Source organism: Dermacentor variabilis, chromosome 2 (genome assembly GCF_050947875.1).
Source record: "Dermacentor variabilis isolate Ectoservices chromosome 2, ASM5094787v1, whole genome shotgun sequence".
Lineage (NCBI taxonomy): Eukaryota > Metazoa > Arthropoda > Arachnida > Ixodida > Ixodidae > Dermacentor > Dermacentor variabilis.
Genome location: NC_134569.1, coordinates 58,307,731 through 58,316,669, shown reverse-complemented (window position 1 = coordinate 58,316,669; position 8,939 = coordinate 58,307,731). Strand labels below are relative to the sequence as shown.

General features: G+C 43.3%; 1 long non-coding RNA gene across 1 annotated transcript; it reads left to right on the top strand.

Moving 5' to 3' along the window:
• Positions 1-939: 939 nt before the first annotated feature.
• LOC142570856 (uncharacterized) lies at positions 940-5,455 on the top strand. The gene is made up of 4 exons (XR_012825698.1): positions 940-1,371; positions 3,908-4,073; positions 5,034-5,151; positions 5,333-5,455. It is a non-coding gene; the product is annotated as an uncharacterized LOC142570856 (long non-coding RNA).
• Positions 5,456-8,939: the final 3,484 nt, after the last annotated feature.

The following is an 8,939-nucleotide window of genomic DNA, read 5'->3' as shown; positions in this document are numbered from 1 at the left end:
TCATACGTTTGAAATCAAACCTGAATCTAATGTGGCAATTCTCAGCCTCTGAAGTTCAACAGTTTGGGCGCTCACTCCCAGACAACATGTTGGAACGACTCGTTGGGGTTCTGAGTTCTTCCATGAAGGCATTATTCGAGGATGTCTGGGGAGGTGTTCGGTAAGGGTCCACCTAGTGGACACGTCCATTTCGCCTGCTGCTGAAGCTCTGATTGGCTGGGCTGCGCACAGCGGCGGAGGCGCCACAGGTAATCAGCACTTCAGCAGCAGATGAAATTGACATGTCCACTAGGTGGACTCTTACCGAATACGTCCCCTGGTTGAGCCTGTGGGTTAGCAGGCTTTGTGGCCTCGAGAATAGCACTAGCCAAATACTGCTTGCGCTGGCAGCGCTCGTGATGCAACTGGGATTTGTTGAAGGCACACCAACTTTCGCAGCCTTCTTCACTGTAAAAAATTGCGTTTTTTTTACGGCACGTATGCCGTAAAATATGCCAAATCTATACCGTAAATTAGAAAGCAGCCCCACCGCCGTTACAATGCTTCGAGAGCCTGGAGAGGGACGAAGAGAGAGGAGTTTAGAGAGAAGAAGGACGAGCTGCGCGGATGCTCATTGGCGTGCCGGCCGTTCCCGGTGCGCGAAACGCGCATGCGCTAAGGCATTAGCGCGCGCTGTAGAAGGCAAGACGCGCGCTACAGCAACTTCGGCCGTCTCGGCGCCGCGACATTGGAGCCAAGTGGAAATCTTACAAGTGTACACAAAGAAGAACGGTTGGTCGCCTTGTAAGTGCAGGTAGGTCGAGTCATTATGCACGGGTCAATGGTGTTCTGCGAAGCGTATGCGATCTCGTTTCAGTGTTGAGCCAGCGGTTGAGCTTGCCAAGTCCGCGGTGTCGCCTGCAGAACGCTTCCGCGCCATTCTTCGGCTTCGCCATGTTTGCTTTCTCCCGCTTTTGATTTAAACGGGTTTGGCACATTCATTGACGAGCGCACGTGGTAGTGCTGTTGCGAATTGTTCGCTATCCAGTCTGAGCACTACACGTGATGCAGTGCTCTTCGTCACTTTTGAATGCTTTCGTGCGCCCGCTGCCGCCTTTGTTTGTTGTGAGCGTTGTGGCCTTGTTCGCAGATCGCGGCGCGGCGGCGGCAGCGGGGGTGGCAGCGCCATTGGGGAAGTCGAGGTGGTTCACGTTGCGGCTTCCTCAACTATGTTTCTCTTCTCCGCCCGTCACCGCAGGAACTCTGGACGTTCTCTCTTGATGTGCTCGCATGCCACGGACTGTGTGTGACGCATTTGCAGCCATGTCTCATTGTAAAACAGGTTGATTTGATTTGAGGACACACCGCTTTCTCCCTGCATAATCGCAGCAGGTACGTGCATTCAAAGTATATTTGGCATTTCGTTGACTATAAATTGTGCCAAAAAGCTTCAAGCTTTATTGGATAAGTACTTAAAGAAGTTGTAATGTAGCAGCCGTATAGCTCAGAGTGTTTTGATGATTTACCTTAAGGAATTACATGAGGCACTTCCAGTTATGGGCTGTCCTATTACACTGCCATGCTACAGAAAGCAGGCAGTAGTGATGATTGCATCGTTGTACAGGCCTCCTTTATTTACAGAACGGCAGACCCTTAAAATTTGGTGTTTACAGTCTAGTTATTGAGAAAAGAAGTCAATATAATGCGAAATGAACGTTAAGATGGTGTAATAAACTAAAATATGTAACTTTATTTCTCTGTTTTACACCAAGTATAGTGATCGGAGAATTGGGGCTAGTTATTGTTTTAGGTTGGCGCATTTTTGGAAGTATCTAACGCAAGCACCTAGTTCGAAGTATTTGGCTGGAAATGTTGGTGCCAAATACATTAGCATTCCATATGGTTGTACAACTGAGACCTCCATATGCAAGGGTTTACAAACCAATATGGAATGTTGGTATACTTGAAGCCGATATTTCAGGACAAGTGTTTTAAACCGCATGCTCTCTCTCTTGAATTTTACAAATATTGACTTGCAATAAACATTCACTGGCACCATTTCTATAATTTTCACATAAGCCATGAAACCTGTGATTAAATATATAACTAATGACTTCCTGTGAATATCCTATGCTGCCAGTATGTTAGTGTCTCATTATGTTAACGACAGAGCTTACTACTCAACAGCGAAAATTAACATTTAGTACTCAGTTTTCTCAGGACAGTTAAGCAACAAAATGTACCCAATATGTGCTATTATTCCCTTTAAACTGTGATCTTTGTACGCACCATGTAGTGAAGTATGAGCATGCTATATAGTTAATTTGACTGAAAACAAGTGAAAGAGCATTTGATCACTGAGCCTGTTGCTTTTGCAATATGCAATTTTTTTTCCAGAATTGCAGTTTTAATGTTCTTCCATATATTTTATTTAGCAGTTCCATGGGTTACGCAGTCTGCCAACTACATGGACATATCCTTAATATTCAGTTCATTTTCTGGCAGCTTTCTGTTATTCAGTATGCTGCCAGAGAGCCAGTATCTATTGTTTATGTGCCAGCAGTCTTCACAAGTAACTGTATAGCAATGGCTTGTAAACCGCTAACTGTATGCAAATGAGTCATAGTCAAGTTTAAAAGCACAGATATACAGGAATGGTTAAAAAAATCGGGGCAAGTTTGTCGCAAGTTTATGTCTTTGAATGGGTATGCACATGGTACACACTCTTTTTGTTCGAGGATGCCTATATTTTCACTTCTATTAGGTTGTTTGCTGACGACTGTGTGCTTTTTAGGGAAATCACTTCAACCAATGATCAAACTGATTTAAATGCTTCTCTAGCTGGCATTACTGATTGGTGCAAAACATGGGGAATGCGGCTTAACGCTGAAAAGACGGTCTTTCTTCGCTTCACTCGTCAGAAAGCTCCACTAACCTTTAGTTACACGTTAGGTACGTTGGCCTTGCAGGAAGTAACAAAATATAAGTATTTGGGCGTCACAATTACTAACAACTTATCGTGGAATTTACACATTGATAATATCTGTTCTTCAGCCTTGCGTAAATTATACTTTTTGCGACATAAACTTAGAAATTCCCCACCTAATGTAAAACTGCTTGCTTATTATTCATTAATTAGACCTAAACTTGAATATGCATGTGTTGTTTGGGACCCGTTTACTAAACAAAATATTAAATGTCTCGAAAGGGTACAGAAAAAAGCCGTACGATTCATATATTCTAAATTCTCTCGCTATGATTCCCCCTCACGAATAATGCATGATAATGGCATCGAAGTCCTTCAGCAGAGAAGGCAACACTTAAGAATTCGATTTCTTACCATGCTTATTAATGGAGACTTATCAATTAATCCTGCATCGTATCTGTTCAGTACAACGTCTAGGCTTACTCGACACCATCATCCGAATTCACTAACACCTTATTTTGCACGGACGGATGTATTCAAGTATTCTTTTTTTCCCCGAACTATAACAGACTGGAATAACTCGTTGTTGCCTGTTTCAATTGTTTGACTCATTGTATTACTGTTGTGTCTTACCACCTTACTTGATTGAATAATGCATTGTAATATTGTTGTGTTTAACCACCCTGCTTGGACCTGTTTTAGGTCTGCAGTATGAAATAAATAAAATAAAATAAATAAAAATACTCTTCATAACTTTGCCCAAAATAGTTTTCAAAAGCCATTTATAGTTTCTTTCCTGCAACACTATTTTGTGGTTGAAAGAAAGCTAAAGACCTGCTGGTTTAGGAACAAGTGGCACACAACACTCAGTGAAAATTAGAAAGTGCCCTAGAACGTAACTTTTGGAATGCATATAGTTTGCATACGACTGGTGCAGAAAAATTGATGCAGCAGTCAGCCCTATCATGTAAAAGTGACAAGTACTATTTTCATTTTGTTTAGGTTACGACATCTGGATGCCTGAAGAGTACCTATTGCTTGTTGATGGCCATGTTGTGGCAGCAGTAAAGACGTTCAAGCAAGCATTCTGCATGCTGTTTGCAGCTTATTTCTGCTTCCACATTTGTTATGCAGAGAAGGCGTCATGCACACTTGAATTCATACAAAGGTATATCTTATTTTCTGTTTATGCTTGTATTTGTTTTGCATCATGCGCATTAATAGCATATGTTATACTGGCCTTAAGAGAAAGAAACTGTATACAAGCACATTTAACAGTGCTGTGGATATTGTAAATTCAGTGTCCTAGCTTGATACAAGAAATTGACGGTAGTTGGCAACAGGAACCAGCAGACATTGCTTCTGTGTAATCAAAAATAACACTGGACGATTTGAAGCTTAGTCCACTTATTTCAGCTTCAGAGTACACGTCTGTAAAGCTGAAAAATGTTGAGGCCTAAGTTTCAAATTACACAAAAGTAATGCGTTCCGGTTCCTTCTGCGAGCTACCATTAATTATTGGAGTTAATAGGAAGGTCAAGCTGCTCCCATATCTATAGCAGCGAGATTTATATTCAGTTTGCAAACCCCCAAGGTAATAAGCAGGTCTAAAATATCCTTCGGTAAAATGTGTTCACATTAAAGAATAAAAGCACTTTAGAGATTTGTTGCATCTAAAAGCAAAACCCATCTGTGGCTTTTTTCTATGATGAAAGTCAGTCAGACCTCCCACGTGCACCTTACACCAGATGCTTGATAATAAAAGAGATGATAAAAGTCAAAAGTCGCATCTCCTGGGTGTTAGGTGGAGAAACGGTGCACGAAAATCCGGGACAAGACGAGAAGTACAAAGCAGGACTTGTCGGTTGCTAGATATTTTTTTTTTGCGCTGTTTCCTGTTCAACTTGCTCATGAAACAACTTGTCCAACTTTGAATCCTTTCGTAGGCTGGTGTTCGTTAAAACAAAAAAATCGTATTATTTGTATGTCATGTTTGAAATCAGCGTGAGCTGTGGCATTGAAAAAAATTCCAGATTATCCGAATCATTTCTTTAGTGCCGTTATATATATATATATTCTTTATTGCAATTATGCCTGCCTTCTCTTCATGGGGGGGGGGGGCATTTAGGGCATTTTTTGGCATAAACGCAGACCGTGCAAGGAGGGGCAAAAAAGGAAATGTGGCGGTCAGCAAGAAAGTTCTTCCCATGGTGCAGCGCATTACTGAGTGTGAATGGAACATCTAGGTAAGTCTGCCCCATATACCTGCCTTTTCTCTTTTGTTCTAACTTTGAAAATATGTTATAAGTCATTCTACCTTTCAAAAAATGCAAACCACTCTTTTCGAGAGCACTCACATTCTATGTAAGCACCTCTTTATAGCATTTGGAAGTCAACTGAGTCATTCTTTTTTACTTTGCCCCACAGCATGAACTAGTTGACCAAACGCAGGGATACTTTTTCGTCTGCCAAGCAGCCCAGAACCTTGCAATGCGAACTACAGAAATGGTTCCCTTTCACGAAGTCATCTAGACAAGAAATTATTTTAAGGCTACGTAAAGTGCAATAAAGTGTTTTGAAATATTTGTTGTTCATTATAAAACATCACTGGATGTTTTCCAGTGCAAAGTTTCCTTCTGTATCAGTGCTGTTTCAAAAAATTGGAGGACGCTTAAGCTTCGCCTTCAAGAGTGGAACGCGACAGCGTTCCCGTCGACCCGCCAAGGGGTATTGGGCTACGGCGCAGCGACAACGCGCCCCGCATCGGACGCGGTGAGCGTCAAGCAACGCAGCGTTCGGCGCGACAACGAAATGCGCGCCTCAGCAAGCGACGCACGCCTGAGCCTTCTAAGGTAACACCGCGTTCACTAGAGGCGCTTTTGTACCGCTTTGAAGCATCGAACTCGTGGCTCAGTGGCAATAAAGAAAAAAAAAAAAAAAAAAAAAACTCGTGGCTCAGTGGTAACGTCTCCGTCTCACACTCCGGAGACCCTGGTTCGATTCCCACCCAGCCCATCTTGGAAGTTGCTTTTTATTTATGAAGTGCCTGCCGTGATTTATCGCTCACGGCCAACGCCGCGGACGCCGACACCGACGCCGACGACACCGGCTTTTCTGCGACACGAGCTCCTTAACGCTATCGCGTTAAAAGTGAGCTGGCCATTACAATAAGTTAAGCTGCTCGCTTACTTTATTTCTATTTGTTCCGTTGACACCGCTGATATTTTGTAGCGAGGTCTTTTCCGATTCTGTACTTTTTCGGGCTTTTCGTGCTTTGCCAGTCGTCAGAGCGACGGTGTGCCCTCATTATCAATAGGATCAGACAGCCGTTTGTGGTGGATTATAAGAATAGCAAAGAATAAGGCATCGCTACAAAATAGCGGCCAGGATTATGGTGCCTCTAATTACCTGCAAATTACTGGCAGCTGTCTCAGTATATTGCATATTTTCTCTTATGCTGTATTTGCACTGCATTGGTGCTTAGTTGTGTTGCAGCCTATTTCAGCTTCAGTCAGTAAGTGCGATATATATTGTTGCAGGAAAGGGAGAGTTCCGCATCCCGACTACCCTGACTAGAACATTCAGATTTGGAACAGTCAGGCCGCGTGAAACAAGCGATTAAACGTACAGTACGCAAATATATTGTTTTTAAGGGACAGTATGTTCAATGTTGAAATTAAAGATGCAGTTGTAAAGTGTCTAGCTTCATTTTCGCCGGCGGAATTGATGCCGTAACGGTGGTATTTAATAGCAAAGTAAAACAACTGACGGGTGATTTTCAGGAGGAACTGTAAATTTTGCTGACGGTACCCGTAAAAAAAAATTACAGGTCGGCGTTATTTTTACGGGAAAGATGTGAATTTCACAAGCAAGGCCCGTGATTAAGAATAACTGAGATCCGTAATTTTTACGAGAACAAGTTGGCAGCCAAAACTGACGGTCGAATTCCCGTAAAAACAACGGACGATTTTTTACAGTGTTGTTCTTATTGTTTGCGCGACCTCTATGTATTGTCTTGAAACCTACGCTTGGAAAACAGCTTTTGTGGCCTTGGCATTTTATGAGAGCTAACATTCACTCCACAAAGTCGGTAGAGATTGGAGAAAAGCTACGAGCGATCGCAGACGACGAAGCGCCACTGACGCGGTAAAAACGAACTCTAAATTATTCACTGATACCTACCGTAAACCTTTGAATTATAACCGTGCTGCGCAAGATGCACGAGAGAAGAAAAAAAGAGGATGGAGGGCAGTCCTTTTTCTTTTGTTGTGCAACTCGCGCAGCACAGTTATAAAGCAAGAACCAAGTGATCCACAAGGAAGTGCTGTCGTAAACTTATGAGAGTAGCCAGAGGACTCGTAAAAAAGTCTGATAAGCTTATAGAAATGTACAGTCTTGGTGTGAAAATTGTTTTCACGCAGCAGAAACGTTAATGTGTAAAAACTTCCTAAAAAGGGGCGTAGAAGCCTATTTGGTCCAGAAAATGAGTTATACAATAACACAGCGCGCAGAAACTTTCGAGGCGTTGAACAATGTCGGCAAATGCACACGGAAGCTACACTTAAACAAGACAAAAAAAATCGTACTTTTAAAGTTTTTGCTTAAACCTGTGCCCTTAAGACTTTCAAAGAACTGCCGCCGCTAAGTTTTTTGGGGATTAATGCATTTCGGCTAATTCACCAAGGCAACTGAAACGACCACACCCCTATAGGGGACTCTATTTCGTAACGGGGCTTTCCGGCTCACCGTCGGACGGGCGTTAAGCAAGGGAGTCCGTGACTTAATTAAGACGCTCGCTCATGCCCTCTCGACCTCGACGGTGACGCGGCGACGGTCACATAGGCATCTCTTAGAGACTTGGTGAATGTTCCCTTCGGTATTTCATGTCTGGGTTTTCTGCGTGAGTTAGCCAGAATTCATTCACTCCGCCGAATTAGCAGCGCCGGATTATTGCAGGTCACGAAACAGTTATGAATTTTTTTTTAACTACGGGCCTCAGGTGTCACATTGGAATCGATTATCTGTCGTTTTTTATTACAAAGCTTATTAGTCTTATTTTAACAACTTTCTTAATTACAATATTTATGTGATTTTAACGCGTCTGCCAATGTGATAGAGACAATGCCGAAGAAATATCCTAAGTGTGCCACCTTCCACATATTTAGGCAATTAACAATGCGTTTTCTAAACGCCATGCTTATATTCCGTAAACACGATGTGGGGAACTGTGCTTCTGTGCTTTAGTCTTTTAAGCGACCTATATGACACCTCTTGCTATACTCGCGTACAACTTTCTGTGGCAATGAAGGGAAAGCTAGGGAGACAAAGCACGCACAAATGAGAGCGCTTCTCAATATACTCCCGTGTTTTCATCCATGTTAGTTTAAGCTGGGGAAGAGAAAACATAAACACCTGATTAGCAACAGTAAAATAAGATAAAACACACCACTGATTGTGAAAGCTTACTTACTTTGCGGCTTTTCCCTTCCGCGTCTGGCCAAACGCGAAACCGTCGCACGTGAAGCTGCGTCGATTCAGCGTCTGTTCCGCGCAAGCAAAAGCACTGTCAAACGCTGGCGGACTACTTGGCTCCCTAAACATGTGCAGCAGCCACGCGTCCGTAGCTTAATCTTCATTGCCACAGAAAGTTGTCCGCGAGTATAAATAGATTTAGCAACGTGCGCTAATGTGACATTTTAACGCGATAGCGTTAAGGAGCTCGTGTCGCAGAAAAGCCGGTGTCGTCGGCGTCGGCGTCGGTGTCGGCGTCGGCGTCCGCGGCGTTGGCCGTGAGCGATAAATCACGGCAGGCACTTCATAAATAAAAAGCAACTTCCAAGATGGGCTGGGTGGGAATCGAACCAGGGTCTCCGGAGTGTGAGACGGAGACGTTACCACTGAGCCACGAGTTCGATGCTTCAAAGCGGTACAAAAGCGCCTCTAGTGAACGCGGCGTTGCATTAGAAACGAGCTGTTTCTAAGGCTCAGGCGTGCGTCGCTTGCTCAGGCGCACATTTCGTTGTCGCGCCGAACG